The sequence below is a fragment of the Lates calcarifer genome, linkage group LG18 (assembly GCF_001640805.2).
Source record: "Lates calcarifer isolate ASB-BC8 linkage group LG18, TLL_Latcal_v3, whole genome shotgun sequence".
Lineage (NCBI taxonomy): Eukaryota > Metazoa > Chordata > Actinopteri > Centropomidae > Lates > Lates calcarifer.
Genome location: NC_066850.1, coordinates 3,564,952 through 3,580,627, shown reverse-complemented (window position 1 = coordinate 3,580,627; position 15,676 = coordinate 3,564,952). Strand labels below are relative to the sequence as shown.

General features: G+C 42.6%; 1 protein-coding gene across 4 annotated transcripts in view; it reads left to right on the top strand.

Moving 5' to 3' along the window:
- tafa5a (TAFA chemokine like family member 5a) overlaps window positions 1-15,676 on the top strand; it is a 201,642-nt gene that overhangs the window by 103,603 nt on the left and 82,363 nt on the right. The window contains exon 1 of one of the 4 annotated variants that reach the window (XR_001963617.2): window positions 9,311-10,955. The exons of the other annotated variants lie outside the window; for them this stretch is intronic. The gene's annotated coding sequence lies outside the window, so the exon portion shown is untranslated. Of the gene's footprint in view, window positions 1-9,310; window positions 10,956-15,676 lie in introns of those variants that run through there. 4 annotated transcript variants of the gene reach the window in all.

Sequence of the window (15,676 nt, the reverse complement as noted above, 5' to 3'; positions counted from 1 at the left end):
GCACAAGCGTAAAAATAAAAACACACACAAGCTCTTTAGTTTTCTAGTTATCATTTAATATTGAGCTCACTTTGTGTGCCTTTATCTCTGAACAGTCCCCCTGCTTAACCAAAGGCCATGTGTCTACAGTGAAGAACTGCAACTGAGCAAAGAGGCGGTATATGGATCCAATAATGTGTGTCCATCAGCAGCCTGTGGTGATAGACAGACTGTGTTAGTGTCTGACTCTCTGCTGAAGCGTTGCCGCAAAACTGTGAATCATTTCGCCCTCCATGTCACTCCGTACGCTTTACTCGCTGTCGTCTTTATGCCCCTGAAAGACAAAAATTAGTTTTTCCATGTCTGACGCCCCCCCTTCTCCTTCTTCTCCCCTCCTCTATGGCTCTCATGTTCCATTCTGCCTCCTCTCCTTTTTCTCTCTCCACATGCCCTCATCTAATAATCACATTTCTTTTCAATTGCCTTTTCTTTTTTCTCTCCCAGATGAATGCAGGCAAGCCAGGGTGACTGGAGGTTACAGCAATCTAGAGAGGAGACTGCTTTTTTTTTTATTTGTATTTTTTTCTTACCTTGTGCCAGACAATGCTGCTACCACATGTTATCATCATCTACTTGATTTTTGCAATTGAATTTTGTTTTGGCCATGGAAACTGCAGCCGTGACTGCTTTAAAGCTATTGCTGCTTTTCAATTTCCCCTGTATAGCTTCTCATCCTGTAGCAGATGCACCACTCAGAGCCTGCTGTGCATAAGTGATCCACAAGGCATAAACATTACAACACGTGTGTGACATATTTGCTTTAAGGCCCTGATTTCACCTGTCATGATGCAAAATAATACACATGTACTGTGAAGCACATATGCAGTTGTTACATATTGCCATTAACAAAGTAACACTTAAATCAATACATTAGTATGCAGTTAGCTTAGCTTAGCACAAAGACTGGAAACCTGTTCTGTCCAAAGGTAGCAAAACCTTCCCACCGTCACCTCTAAATGCCAGTTTATACCTCTGTACAGAATCACTGCTGCAGGTAGTCTACGTCATGGCCTGATGTGCATCTCCCTGTTAGCATCGGATTCCCCCCTTCACATTTTGACATTTATCAGCTGGGTTGAACAACAGTGTAGGCTACAGCGTAGGCTCTACGTCGATCCTAAGCAGAAGTATGAGCTAATTAACAAGCTAACACAGCAAAAGCAGTTATGAGGCATCCATAAAGGGCCTCCAGGAAGTCACTGCTCCTGCAGCACCAGAAACACAACACTGTCGTGTGTTTGTACGGGGCTAGCGCCAAGTTGAATGTTTCATGACTGCGTCGTGTCCTGACCTAATTTTATTGCTTTCATTGGGGCAAAGAGACATGTTATCACCTGGATTGGTGTCTCACTTCTTTTTCCTATTTCCTCTCTGCCTCCTTTCATCTCTCATCTCCACACACATACATTCCTGCCTGCCGTGTAACACACAAACTCCTGTTACATTCAGCCGTTTCCTCACAGATGAGCTCATACAGTAGACAAGGCCAAACACTCTTCTTCAAGGCTTTTCTTTCTTTACATCTCTTCCCTGCAGCCCTCCCACTTCTCTGTCAGACTCAGTGATCTGTTCCTAAATGTGCCAGTATGAGATTTCGACCACACTTAACAGCAGTGAGGATGTTCCATACATAGAAGATTGCAATGAAAATTGAGACTCGAGTCAATTAACGCTCTTTCAGTCGATCTGGAATAAGATAGAGACTGTGGTTCATTTAATGTTGATAGGATATTGATTTTTAATTACATCTTAACAGATTGAATATGACATCCTCATTACAAAAGTTGATCAATATTTAAATGATGGAGTCGACTCTCTTCCTGAATTGCTTGTATTGAAAGTGAACTGAAGCCAGCCCCCAGAGAGACTCCTGTGTTGACACTGATGTGAGATGCTTTTTCTGGACTCTATAATCGAGGCAGTTTATCAGTGATGACAGTTTCTTGGCAACAAGCTAGTCTTTAAAAGCAAAACAAGAGCAAAACAGTTAATAAGAATGTTTGTATTGCAATTTGCAGTGACACTAATTGGAAAACCACTGTAATTTCATTGATATTTATTAATATGTGCTGGACCAATATTTTAATGCAGTATACTGGTATATCAATGCAATGTTAGTGATGAAAGTGGCATTCCAAACTCTGGTTAGAAAATAAATGATTTAAGGTCTGTGATAATATACTGAACATCTCATTTCCCAACCAATTCAGACTGTACTGTATGAAATGGATTAATGGGAAGGAGCAGAAGCAAGTTTTCATACTCGATCCAATTTAACAAACTTGTTTTGCAAAGATTGCAATCTCAAAGGCAGTGTTTATGATCTTTATTCACCATGTTAAGAAAAAATCTTTACAAGCCCATGACAAAAGCAAGGATTAGAGGCGAGAGCAAGAAGGTGTGATAAATCATTTTCTCTCTGCCTGTCACATGTTCTCTGACAGATTTCAGTTTTGAATCTTTTTGTTTAGTTTCTGAATTTTTCTTGTGATGTGTTTGAACAAATATTGTCCTCTGGTATCATTACCAACAACTTTCCCATGAGACAGAGGAAAGACTCGGTGGATCAACTTGTGTTTGCTGTTGTTGAGACTTTCTTCTTAAATATTTAATTGTCGTCGTTGCTTCTCTTGTTTGTCTTTTGTCCACTGAGATTGAAGATAAATATTCAGTAAGAGGATGCTGCACATCATGAGGTTATTTCTTTATTAGTCATTTGGGTCCTCATTTTATACATTTTAGCATTTTATTGTCTTCTATATAAAGTTTGCTTAGGATGCAAAATATAATGCACTGTAAAAAGAAGTTGAGAATAAGTTTTCCCTTTGATTTTTTGTTATGTTAACATTACACTCACTTAGAGGTTCCAGTTATTCATTTCCAGTTATATTCATTTTACTATTATTAATATCAAGTCTATATTAATATCAAGTCTGTTCCCAAATGTGCTGCAGCATCTGATGTTTGCAGCTTTTGTTACATAAGCAAAGTCACATTTGGATTGGGCTCCTGCTGCTGGAAAGTATGACACCCATGCCTCCAGAAGCTGGTATTTAAAGGCTTAGCTTCTATTGTTTTAACTTTGACTGGAAAGAAAAGCGCAAGAAAAATTTGGTGAAGTGAGTTCTCACCTGGTCATGTGTAGTCACCTCACCACTTTGTTTCAAGACCTGACTTATAATCATAAGTTCTGAAAGTTCTAAGTAGAGAATTTAATTTGAAGTGACCTGAACTGACCAATGAGTTAATAATAAATGAACAGTTCATTCAATAAACTGTTAATGAAATTTTACAATGTAGAGCAGGGGTTTTCAGTCTGTGAGGTATTCTTCCCCAGGGTGGCACGGGAGAGTTAAAAGTGGGCTACTTCCAAAACTTAGAGAATAATTATCCCCCGTGTAGACATAAGAGAAAGAATAATGATGGAATGAAAGTTTGTGTTCCCAAACTTATGGTGGAACTTTGTAACTCTGTATTGACTGATAGCTAGAAAAGTTATTTGTGCTGCAGAAACTGGCTTGGTTTGTTTGCACACCTAATTTTTTTCTGTAAATGTTGCTGATGTGCTTGTGGTGCTCATATTCGCCTGAGAATATAAGTTGACATTTTTACATGTCGGTCGGCTTAGCTATTATTAATTATTATCACATCTTCAACACAGCAGTTGTTTCCAAACTTTACTTGATACTTTGCCTGATGAAAGCTGATGAAAAGGAAATTAATAATTAATCAGGTAAATTCAATAAAGCGCATGACACTGATGATTTTTAATGCTGCAGTAGCACTTATTTGGTAACTAACAGAATCAGGCCAGGTGAGGTTTCAATGCTGAGGGATGATGGATGAATGAAAACTGGGAATATAGAGACTAAACTGAGAGGAAGCTCCCGGGTGTGTGCATGTGGGTGCTTGTTTGTTTTGCTCCGACTACAGGAAATGTAAGAAGCTTAGTGGAAGCCTCAAGAGGATGAATCTATCAGTGGTGTTTGTCAGCTCAGTATATTGCATTTCCAATAATAAGACTTGATTAAATGTGCGTTGTGCGTGTGTACAGTTAATAATGAGTAATACTATAACTTTGTTGGTTAAGTCAACGTGAGTGACACTGCTTCCAATTAAAAAGAGCAGGATGTATAAGCGTTTAGGATGTTTGGATTAAAATAACAAAACAATTTCCTTGTCAGCCATACATCCAATCAGAGAAAAAAAATTCTTCTGTTCAATAGAAAGAGTGAAATCTTATCAAACTACTGCTTAACATTTCCCCCACGATTTTTCACATAGATTCTGGACATGCTGTCTTTGTAAAAGCTGCTAGTGAGATAAAATTCTTGGAGATCCTACACATGTAAAGACCAGAAATATGCAGCTGAATACTGTGCATCTCTGACTGGTCATTCATTTGTTAACAGGAATGGAAACTAGGCTGAAAACCTTGACAGAAACCTCCAAAAATGTACGTGCTTTGTGAACTTTGGAAGCATTTTTAGATTCGGTACAGTAAGACCTCATGTTCCCCGAGAATAGAACAGCACAGAATTAAAAGTAATAAAAGTAATTTGTCTTTTCTTTTAGGCTAATAATAAGCCCTTCATAGAAATAAATGGGCTATAAATGACACTGGTATGTTCTTTATAGCTCATATATTTCTATCTTTAGATTTCCTCCAGTCACTCATACGTTGCATAATGAGTGAAATCAGACATAATTCACTCAAAACACACCAAACTTTATGATGTGGAAAATGAACTGATGTCCCAACGAACAAATGCTTCCTAAATACAAAGACGTGAATGTGACAGATGTCTAAGGTGACGTGTTTTTGATGGATTGTCTGCTGGCAGATACTTTGTTTCTCTCCTGTGGGTGTCAGGTGATTGACAGTAAGCAAAGAGGAACACAGTGCCCACACTGATATGAAAACATTCAGCTTGAGCACGAGGAAGTCATGATTAAACAGAAAGTTTTACAAAGCCAGATTAGCGCTTCTGTGTTTACCGTGATGGATCATTTCATGCAGATGATCTGTGTCTCTGTGGTGAAGTTGTGTTTGATACTGAGTGGCAGCAGCAGCAAAAGGCCTCTCCTGACTAAGATTGATCCGTGGTGTCTCCAAATATGGTGGCTTTGTGCAGATAGCACCAGGGATGTAGAGGAGAGCAGAAACTCCTTTCTTTCTGTCAGAGTAATCCATCTCAGCCACAGGAGTGACCCCTCCTGCAGCAGGTTTGTTGGACAGTTGTATTAAATGTATGCAAATAGCCCTTTTTTTTTATCCATTTCTGCTTTTGTCTCTTAACTCTGGTCCTTGCCAGCTATTCTGCCATAAAGCTGAAATGCCTTCACTACATATTTTGTCCAAATTTAGTTAGCACCATGTATAATTAAAGAAAACTCTATATAAAGACACATATAAAGACCAGGATATTTTCCTTAGAAGTAAGTAGAGACAAAGCTAAAAGATAGTGCATGTTGAACCAAATGAAAACAAATGTTACTTTGCATCTTCTGGACAAAGACACATTTGATTGTAAAATTGGTCAAATAGTTGCTAAAATGCAGGTGCAAGGTGTCAACATCAAATGTGACACGTTCCCATAAGGGATAAGGAGACAGATAGCAAAGTATTTTGGTGATGCTTCCAGATCTGGTTGGATCATTGTATAAAACTCTGGACGTGCTGTGAAATTTAGATTCTTCACTGAGTAATTCATGGATTTTGAACCGTCTATTCAATTATCTGTGTATTAGGTTCCTAAAGGACTTTATGTAGAGTCGAGCTCTTCCCACAGGCCCAAAGGCAGCCATTGTTTCATGACAGACAGCAGCAGTGTGTTCATCTGTCCAAACAATAATGGCTCCACCTGTCAGAAGACAAAGTGGGTCACAAGGAAAGCCATAATGCTGGCTGCTACCTCAACTTTTATCTCTGATTAAACTGTAAGAATCTTTGTGTTGGACACTGTAGTGGACATGGGCCGTATGTTCCAGCTTTTCCCTCTGATTAAGCCCTCCCTCAGATTTATTGACCATGGGAAATAATGGGAAACACAGCGAATGTAGAAGTTTTAGCCCATTACTCATGGCTTTTATTGGCATGGGCTCTGTCTGGCGCACAGCCAGTGACCTGCACAGAGGACAAAGCAAGTAACGCCTCTCCTGGCTCCTGGCAAGGAAAAGCATAGCGATGAGTGGGTGGCAGTATAGAGGAGCAGAGAGGAGACGTGGCAGCAGCAGTGTAGGTGGGTGGTGTGATGATGGAGGGGAAGGAAATGGTTTAATAATTTACAGAAAAAAAAGAAAAAGAAACAAAAAAGAATTCCACAGTTCTCTAAAACTTATCTCAAAACATTTTTGCTATCCTCTTATAATATAAAAGAGAGGTTAGAAAAAAAATTCAAGCAAACATCTAACAGGGATTTATAATGGTGTCTAGACAGAACAGTTGGTCCCCAAGGCAGCAAAATGAGCCCCTGTGTACTGTGTGATAAAACTAAAGTTCAGAGATGAAGATGGGATGTGAAATGCTTAGATACAGATATTTATATTTCAGGGTGTCACATAAATATACAGGTGGAATAAAATTAAATTGTTTTATGTTCTGGACCCAGACTCTTTTTAATAGCTCAAAAACAATGTCTAACATTGTTTTACCACCTGAATACTGAATGACTTTTCCTAATTTTATGAAGTAATGATGTTTTATAAGACTGCTGCAGAAAATTCAATCAATTCAAATCCATTTTCATGTGTTCTGTATTTGTAAATGTTGACAGTGCTTTACATACCCCATTCAAATCATAAATAAGTCTATTTGGTTTCTGTTATTGGAGATTTATTCATGAGAGAACTAACAGGGAGTCAGTCCTGTCGGAGGTCTAACTGACTAAAAGCATGAGTAACATCACTATGAAGCATGATATACTCTACATTTCTTTCTCTGTATGACTTTCTTGGCAAACAAAAGGGATATATGTCTGTGTGTGGGTCTGTGGGATGCCCAAATAATGAGGAAGCAAATGTTAATAAAACACCAGCTTTAAGAAATAGACATGGAATGACAGATTTTTTTTGGCCACTTGGGAGCAGCAGAGATGACCTGTGAACGCAGCACTGATGTACAGTATTATCATATTTCAAACTGATATGATAAAGTAGTTGCCTATTTACAACATCAGAGATACAGAGGAGCAGGTAAATGTTTCCGTCCACACAATGAACTTTCCCTGTCTGTAGTTTGGAGCTGCTTTGGTAGTGTACAGTGGGTTTTTAGAGCTGAAAACATCTGTCTGCTCTGAACCAAATCAGTAAAGTTGCGGTCCATAAAACCGAATCAGTGAGCTGAGAAATGCGAAACCACTCCATAAAGCTGAACGGAACCGCAGACGCTGGTGATAATTCTCTGTAGATTCATCATTACCCACATTGCAAATTTTTTTTCCGGTGAAAGCTCCTGGCCCTGGGTGCTGTCCGCGGCCCGAGTCTGGCCCATTCACTTCCACATCTGGGCTAATTCCTGCTGTTATCCCCCAGTGCTGGTTGACGGCCAGGATGATTTTCTGTGTGTGTGTGCCAGAATTGGTCCAGATGTAGAAGTAGCAGCTGACACTCATGCTGTATGTGGGCTGGACCTAGGCCGAGGAACTGGACATACATTGAGCCAAAATACAAATATGTGGCCCAAGTGTTCGCCAGAATAATTTTGCTATCTGGGTACGAACAACCCCTTTCACATTATACATAGTTATTTGATCCCTTGCTATGGTAAAAAAAAATGTTACAAAGAATCGTGAGTACAGCCACTTTAAGTACCCTACCTAAATTAAATAACAGGCCTAGATATCACAGATATATGAAAGCTGTTTTCTGTCCACACTCAGGTGGACAGTTTATATCAGCGTACTAACGGGTGCGCAGCTTCTAGAGGTTGCTGCGTGCCGAGTGAAGCTCGAGTCTTGGCTTTATCCCTGTCACTGACTTAAGAGTGGAGCCAATTTTGATCCACATGTTCCTACTTTATAAGCAACTCAACAGAAAAGCCTCATTACCGGTTGGTGTAGAATTCTGTTTGGAATATCTCTTCACAATTACACAAACTGCTATTGCCACCTTAAATTAGTGTTTAAAAATGGCACCCTAAACACCGCACATATGGTTTGGGTGCTCTGGGACTATTTTACAGGTTCATGCGCGTCAGGTGAGATGTCAGGACCAGGTGCATAAAGATGGCAACCTTGTGAATAGTTGTAATTGGTTCCTCTAGCATACCAAACTGTATCATTCTCTCTCAGTGTTTCCAACTGTTTCTTAATTAGGCTGCACACACGTCCATGCAGTTATATTTAGTTTGCCGCTCCTCTAGTGAGTATAGAGTGGTATAGGCACAGCAGATGATAATGTTAGACAAGTGCACACACATCCACACAGTCACAAGCACACACACAGTCTTCTCACCCCAAATCCTTGTAGAGGTCAAGTCTCTGTTAATTGCTTTCCATGCAGTAGATGGATGGATCACAGCGCTAAGAGAGGAGGCATGGAGGTGTCAGAACAGGAAAAGGCGGGGGCCTTTCTCTAACTTACACACACACACACACACATGCATGCAAGCAAACGTGATATAAACAACACACACACATTGTGACCGCATACACATTCAAAGCATGCACACCAGCACAGACACACACACACAGTCTGGCATGCATGCCAGCCAACAGAGACTGTTATCAGCTAATTAGTGCTAGTAGCTGCAGGGGCCAACCTTATTGACACTGCAATGACAGTTTTCTGGTTTGAGTGACACCGTCACTCGTCCAACCATGTCATTCAGATTCAATTATAAATACACAGTCGTGGGGATAAAAGCTCAGAAGCATCCCCGAGGAGGAAACGGCTGCGCTTTCAAGGATGTGGTGATCGCTCAAGCGGCCATATGGGCTGTAGCAGGCAGAGTGACCAGTCACTTCCAAACGGACGACTGACGGATGCACTGAGTGAATAAACGAATGAGTGAACATCTGAAGGCTTCATAGTTCTGTGGTACATCCCACATCATGTGAGACTTAAGCAGCATGCACATATACATAAACCAGAAACAATGGCTGTATTAGCAAACAGAATGGGAGGAGGGTGATTATACAAGCTATTGTTTTGCTATTCAGTATTGGTCCTCCTCCAGCCGGATTGCCTCCACTCACAGGATCCTGACATCCTTTTTTTTTTTTTTTACATCACAGAGCAGAGGAGGCTATTTAAGAATTTGCAACGGCATCAGTTCTTTTTTGTTTGGAATATGATGAAATTTTAGGCCACATGTGTAATAGGTTTCGGGGGGTTGTTGAATATTCTTAGAGAAGGAGCCTGAGGCTGGGCTAACCTAAAGCCTATTGCTTGTCTCAATAACTGGGAGGCAGAGTTTTCCTCATTACAGTTTTTTTTTTTTTTTTTTTTTTTTTTTGGTCATGTCCAGAGATGAAGTGCAGGACAATCCACCAAAAATCAGCTCTTTGAAAATATTTAAGCCAGAAAAAGTGTAGAATCTTAATGAAGTGAATGTTACAATGGAGCATAAAATACTCTCTGAGTTTGGCTTAATGCCATTTGATGATGATCACTTGCAACCCACGGTTTGCTCACTTTTATTTATCAGTGGAAGCATTTTATTATAGCAGCTCTATCTCGTGCTTTGTAGCTGGAGGAGATTATTTGGGGGAGTTGTGACGTAACCTGGAGCTAAGCAGAGGGGGGGAAGTCGATTTCGTTTGAGGAACACACACAGGGATGGAGAGAGAGAGAGATGTGCCCACATTCCTGCCTGCAACTGTTCTGATCTTTGTAGATGATCTAATGAGAGGACAAACTAGGCAGAAATAACCTGCGCAGCCAGGTCTTTGCTCGGTGTGGTGTTTCATTTGTCTTCAAAGAAAAGTCGGGTGGGGGGGTGATCTGTCGGCCACAGAGGCTTTTTTGGAGGGGGGGGTGTTTCCAGCAGGAGCGCAGATGAAGAAGAAGAACAGGGGGATTATTCCGGGAGACGCATGGTTTATGAAACTGGCTGTTCTCGTGCGTAAATGGCAAGAGTTGCATTGGAGTGAATCAAAGGGGAAAGCGAGAGAGAGCGAGGAGGAAGGAGAGAGAGAGAAAACAGAGACAGAGGGAGAGAGAGAGTGAGAGGGGGGAAAGTGACGGAGCGACGGAGCAATATAGTGGAGAACTGGAAGAGAGAGAGAGAGTGAGAGAGAGAGGGAGGGAAAACGAGAGCTGCGAGGCGACTTGGTCGGCAGTGTTTGCCTCTGCCTCTCCAGCTATGGGAGAGACATGTGCGTAACATGCAGCGGGGAGCTGTGATCATCATCTGCGCGCCGCATCGCCGTGTGGACCGCGCCGTGCGCACTCGAAGACGGAGCCGCACTGAATAAGGGGCGCAGCCCGCTCCGCCGGACCTGTCGCGAGCGAGACTCTAACGGTTAAGCCGACGAGAGACTCTTGAAGAAGAAGAGGGAGAAGAAAAGAAAAGAAAGCAAGAGGGAGCGGAAAGATGTCAGCCCCTCAGACTGTGATTGGGGGTTAATCGCCCCCCGTGTGTTTGGAGCCACTCTGACGCACCGGGCGGCGAAAGCGAGCGCGCGTCTACACATATTTTTGGTTGTTTTACGGATTCCCAGCCCTCTTTATCACGCCCAAACCCGGACTATCAAGTGAGGATTTTGCAGGAAAGGTGGCGGGGATGTTGAATTACACCAGTGCGTGTCTGTGAGCTGAGGTGGAGTCTCTCTCTCCCGCTGCACGGCTTGTCTCGGTCCGCCACGAACCCTCCTACGCCAGGATGCAGCTGCTCAGAGTTGCGTGGGCACTGACCGGAGCGGCGATTTGCTGCTTTCTCATTCTCCTCATTCACTCCCGCCTGCTCAAAGAAGGTAATCACTCAAAACTCCGCCGATCCAACCGCTCACTTTTCTGTGCACTGGTTTAATGCGCCAGCACATTCCCTTTAGTTTAACGAAGTTTTCCGCTGCCATAATCCCAATGCGGAGTGTGTGTGCGTCGCTTCGGCGCAATTTCTGGAGGGTGTGGGGGGGGACAGCGACTTTCTCCACCTTTTGGTAGCACTTGAATAAAAATCCACGCTGAAGCAGGCTCATTTGCATGAAGCACAGATTGTCTTGCTCTGCTTTGCTTCGCCTAACCTGCATTTTCCTCACCAACAGGTCATGTGGGCGGAGGGTAATCGATTGATCAATTCTGCATAATCGAAGATAAAAATTCAAGCTGTGCATGAGGGGGAAAAAAGTAGCATAAAAATAATCAGCTCTCTGCTTGTATAGAATACTGATTTGCTGTAAACGTTTTCAATAGATGGCACTAGAGTCTAGCTTTAGGGTAACATTGAGGTCAAGCGGTTCTAATGTCGTTCCATTCACCTTCTATTGTGTTTTCTGCCCCTTTCATGTTGAAGCCGGGATAAATTTCAATCCCGATCATCACTCACACACCTCCCAGCGAGGCTCACTGCTCTAATACACTGTCCACATTGTGTCTGTCATGATCGCCATGCTGTATGGGGATGGGAACAGCCTGTGGGATGTGGCTGCATTGTAGAGAGTGGATTCATATTTTTTTTTTTGGGGGGGGGGGTTAATTGAGTTTCATTTGCTGACATTCAGATGAATGAGTGACGTGTGGTTTAATGAGTCTGGCAATCACCAGAAACCAGATCCATCAGAATCTAACTGATGTCTCACTGAGGCAGATCCCCCCCCTCCGTCGTTAATTCCACCCACAATGGAACATAATAAATACAAATCATACCTGTCCACGGGGGAGGTCTTCATGCAGAGGTTGAGTACACTTACTGCTCAAACTCCTTATGAAAGTCAAATGGTGTAACCCAGGGAATCATTGTACTGCATGAACCTGGCACAAAAAACAGCACTTAATATTCCCTTTATGCATGTACACCCCGGGGCAGGAGGCAGAGTCTGTTTGGCACTTAGGAATGGTTATGGGTTTTCCTTTGTGCTGTTTTTTTTTTTTTTTTCCCCCATAGATGCGTGGCTTGGAATGGCCTGCCATCCCCTTCTCCGCCTCCGGCCCTGGGGCAAATATTCAGGTCAAGCAGTGGCAAACACTCCTTACCGCGGTCAGTCCCTGACAACTGTGGGGTTAGGAGAACGTCCAGACATATTGAAAGAGAGAGAGAGAGAGAAACTTGTCTGTCAGCCAAAATGGGGAGACAAAGGGGGAGTTTAGGATTTTGCACTGGCACATGTCCCAAAGCCTTCCTTTTGGATTTTTAATTTACTGTGGCGTGCTTGCCTTTCTGTTTTTTCCTCCCCACAGAGGTCAAAAAGAGGATTGTGTGGCCACCTAACAGTACGCAAAAAATGCTGCTCATGGCTGTGTTAATGCGAGGGGGCTCTCATTAGATTCAGGCCGTCAGCACTGTCGGGCTTGTTGACTGGCAAGGCAATATTTTTGACCTTCACCGCCGCGTTGTTTCTCTGTATCATGTTGTGCTTTTACACCAAGGTATTTTTCCCCTAAGCCTGCATTTTCGACTGCTTTCAAACTTGACACCAAGTGGATTTTCAACTTCTGTGGCCAGAGGTGGTGGGGGTGGTGGGGGGCTCGGATCGCTGGGTGATGATGCAGTTTAAGTTCATTACGGTTTTTAAGGTCCCTGTTGAAATCTACTGGGGAGAGAGAGAGAGAGAGAGAGAGAGAGAGGTGGAGGGAGGGAGGCTCACAAAGGAGGGTTGAGAATATGCTCACTTTAGGCTACGAGGATGGCCAAGGTCAAAGACAGCTGTAGGGGCTAATAACACGAACTGATAAAATGAATTCAAAGGACTGCATTAGTGACTGTCTTTTGGGGGGGGGGTGAGAAAAATGAAAGGCACGCACAAGGGCCCAAAAGAGAATAGACCCCTTTTAATCTTCTCTCACTGTTCCTTCATAAGAAAATCAGGGCTGTGCAAACCAACCAATGAGTTAGAACAAAAGGAAGAGGAAAGACGAGATGTATTTAGAGCTCAGCTCTCTGTCTATGCATTCATGTGGTTGTGTGTATGGAGATGGTATGTAATCTGAAAGTAGCCTGTCGACAGCATGCACCCTGAGTTGCTATCACATTGATAAGGGTGGGAGTGCTAACTAGCTAGAGATCCAGGATTCGGATTTTCGTCGTTCCCCCCTGCTGGTGCTGTTAGGTAACCAAACGTGTCTGCGAGTGCATTCCTGGGAGTCGCACACCTCGTTGTGTCAGCTCCCCAACCATAATGTGACACGGGATCTCGTGTGCTGAGAAATGAGGATGCGGAGAGGAGGGGGTGGTAGTTGGGAATATATTAAAACATTATGCATAGGGAATGTGGATGAATTTTTGCGCCATAAATTTCTCAAACTGTCCACTTCAATAATTCAGGCAATGGAGCAAATCCCATTTTGCTCTTCATTGGCCGAGATATTTGTCACATGGCAATAGAGAGAGTCTGACAGGTTCTTGGAATAGTTTTTGGTGCGGGAGGGAATCCACTGGTGGACCCAGGGCAATCTAGGTAGAAAATAGTGAAGAGATAACAGTACTGCTAGAAAATAATTTGTAGCATGAAATTGCGGCACCCTGTGGGTTAGAATTAAAGTTATGAGGAACAGCTTCTTGAAAACCTCAGTGGCCTACAGTTCTTTCTTAATACAGCAGTAAAGCTGTGGAGTTAAGTGAAAATTAGCAAAAGGGAAGATTCTAGAGATTTATTGTTACAGTGTTGTCATATTAGAACCATTCCCTGTCAGTGAAGAGGATTTTTTGTAGAAAATGATCTTCATAAGTGATGTAAATCATGAGGGAACCTGAAGGCCCACAGCTGCAGAGGAGATAAATTGAATAATCTTGAATGATTGATCTGTATCTGCTTCTTGATGGACATGACTCCATGCTGAAAGTAGAAATCCTCCTCTAACATAGAATGGCCTTGGCTATTACCAAACACTTTGGTTTACAGTATCACTTTTAGTGCTTTGGGGCACTTGATGTTTCATGTGTGTGAGAAAACAGACCTGAAAAGACTTGGTGTTACGAAGAGAGTCCCCTGTGAATCCCTGCTACAACTGCTGAGCAAAATTTTAACTGTGCCCATTTCATTAGTAGACACCATTCGTATTTCCTATTTCAAAGAGAGGCACATCGCCTAAAATGTCTCTGTGACATTGAGTTACATAGGAGAACTGTAGCATATTTTCTTTTTATTCCTTCATAAAACCTTGGGTCCGCGCTGCTCCAGTGGCCTCTCTGCGTCCTCTACCACCAGTCCGCTTGACGACTGCACTTATTGATCCTCAGGTAAAAACCACAGGGTGATTCGTAATGGGCTCAAAGTGACAGAGATGTGTGTATTCATACACCGCTCCTGACACGAGGCGACCAAAATCGGTTTTCATTTACCACAGACAGACACACAGTCGTAGAGATCCTCTTTAAAAAACAGAGAAGCTATGGATTAGAGTGGCAGTCTGTGGCGTGGCTGCTCTGCTCAGAGCAGCCTCAGGCAGATTTGGGTCAAGCAGTGGCAAACGCTTGGTGTCATGCACGTATGTTTTCAGTGGAGGAAGGGAGGTCCCCAACACGTCTGAAGATATGAGTTTAGGAAGAGAGGCAAACCATGTGCATGCTCTTGTGTTTGACTGTTTCTTGTTTTCCCTTATGACAAACAGGTGGAAGGAAGGAAGGAATTACAATTCTGTAGTCATGTACTTTCACAGAGCAGCTTGTTTATGACCAGCGATGCGGCATGCACAGGGAGACATTCACGGGGAGAGGTCATCAGGTGCACTTTCACTTTAAGAGGTCCTTGTGGAACAATGCCTAATCAGGTCACCTTTACAAAGCCCTCAACGCTAAGCTCAGGCCACTGCAGGAAAAAGGCCACTGCACTCTGCAACGTCTGGAAAGCGGCATGCCCTCGATCGCAGCCTTCAAGATGTCAGCCCATTGTCTGATAGTGACCAGTAGATGCATGGCATTCACATAGGAATGGGACCAGTTCTACAAGTGCAGATTCTGTAGGATAGTTGCCTTTATGCACCAGAGTTGTCAAAAAGTGGATGCTTATGTAAGATATTTAAGGACTGCTGCACAACTGTTGTTTTTATGGTTTTCCTCTTTATTCTTTTCTTATTGCAGAGATTTCCATCCAGCTATTTCATTTTCTTTGTGCCATCTGTGTATGCTGTGTTGCATTTTTCCATCTGAATATTAATTCGGTTTATGCTAAAGAAGCAGAATGCACTTCAGGCGCAGTCGTTAAAAGGCCTAGTTGTTTGCCAACGATCACCTTCATCTAAAAGATGTAGATAGCTTAATTACAACTAAGGCCAGCGTGAAGTGCAGCGTGAGCTCTGACTCGAATATGACTGAGAGATACAGCAGCGGAGGTGTAGTCATTAAGTATTTCTTCCTCTTTAAGCATCTATTATTAATCTGCAGAAAGGAGGGATTTTAGGGAACTCAGCCCTGAAGCACAGCTTTAGGCTCAAGTGACATAAAGATAATATGCGTGTACTTAATGCTGCAGTAATACTCCTTTAGCATACAGAAGCAATGCCACAATCACCGTGTTTTACTTGGCAAATCCTCAGCGGC